This window comes from Echinops telfairi, unplaced genomic scaffold, assembly GCF_000313985.2.
Source record: "Echinops telfairi isolate 266 unplaced genomic scaffold, ASM31398v2 ScPeMD7_3533;HRSCAF=4204_1, whole genome shotgun sequence".
Taxonomy (NCBI): domain Eukaryota; kingdom Metazoa; phylum Chordata; class Mammalia; order Afrosoricida; family Tenrecidae; genus Echinops; species Echinops telfairi.
This window is the reverse complement of record NW_022107432.1, coordinates 19,219,472-19,220,779: the sequence shown is the minus strand read 5'-3', so window position 1 is coordinate 19,220,779 and position 1,308 is coordinate 19,219,472. Positions and strand designations below refer to the sequence as shown.

The following is a 1,308-nucleotide window of genomic DNA, read 5'->3' as shown; positions in this document are numbered from 1 at the left end:
TTTTTTTAAAGGACTTGGGAAAACTGGGTCCCAGTTCCCTCCTCCCTCAAAGATTTTTGAACTATTCCCCAGGGCCGCAGGGTCTGCAAAGCCCAGGATCAGCCTGATACCCTCCCCACCGCGTCTTCGCTCCAGTGTGGTGGCAATTCTCCGGGAGCCCACCAGCCCCTTCCCAGGGTCTGCTGGCTCGCCCAGGGTCCCTCCTTACCCGAGCACTGCCGTGCGCTGCTTGCGGGATGCCGGGTCTCTGGGGCACCTTCGGCTGTGCACCAACGCCACCCCAGCGCACCAAAGCCCACTGCTTCTCGCTGGCCCCACTCAGTCGCCGTCGCCGCAGGTGTCAGGCAGCTGGGATTGCAGCGGGCGGCTGCGCTGCAGGATGGGTTTCCGCTCCGCCGGCCCCCATCGGTCTTATCAGCCCGACCTTGTCCCCGGGCGCTGCGGGAGGAGGGGCCGGGGAGGAGCCTGCGGCCGCCCGCCGCCCACTGGCAGCGCAGTCCGCACGCGCGAAGGTTCTCCGCCCGGCCCGGCGCCCTAGCCGCGTGGGTGGCCGCGGGATCGAACCTGCGCCCCGGGGGCGGGGGGCGCGGGGGGCGCGGATAATGCCTGCATCTGGCCTTGTGCCTTTTGCAGCCCGGGACCTGCTCTCACACCAAAAGATCTGCGCCCCTCCGAACTCAGCCCAAGTGCCCTTTGGCGCCTTGCTGGGTCTCTGTGTTGCCAGGTAACGCCGCTCACATTCGCAGTGGGAAAAGGCCACGCACCGCGCGCATTTCGGGCTATGTGGACGTTGCCCGCCAATGCAGGTACTGGGTGGACTATGCTCGCTGGGGGTCGACCCCCGCACCCAGCAGGCTCCGAGTCGGGGGCTCATTTCTCTTGTGGAATCCACGGAGAAGGACCAGCAGGAAGAGGCTGTCTACAGGGTTAGGACAGGAAAAGATGCCAAGAAGCGTCCACCCCAGGGCAAGATATGACAAAATAATAATTTATAAATTATCAAGGGAGCGGGGAGCGGGAGGGAAGGGAAACAATGAGGAACTGATGCCAGGGGCTTAGGTGGAGAGCAAATGTTTTGAGAATAATGAGGGCAATGAATGTACAAATGTGCTTTACACAATTGATGTATGTGTGGACTGTGATAACAGTCGTATGAACCCCTAATAAGACGATTTAAAAAAAGATTGAGAGCAAAAAAGAAAAGAAGCGTCCACCTCCGGGTTCAGTGTAAACCAGTTCAACTGAAGTCCCCCTACGTTTCCAAAGGCTTCCCCATGAATCCACTTTCTCATGAACTTTTAAAAACTG

At 59.6% G+C, this 1,308-nt stretch overlaps 1 protein-coding gene across 2 annotated transcripts in view; it reads right to left on the bottom strand.

The window, feature by feature from the left end:
• The window catches only part of PLA2G7 (phospholipase A2 group VII), a 37,314-nt gene extending 36,902 nt beyond the window's left edge, over positions 1-412 (bottom strand). For both annotated transcript variants that reach the window (XM_045294887.1, XM_045294888.1), the window contains exon 1: positions 209-412. The gene's annotated coding sequence lies outside the window, so the exon portion shown is untranslated. The remainder of the gene's footprint in view (positions 1-208) is intronic.
• Between the last annotated feature and the right edge of the window lie 896 nt (positions 413-1,308).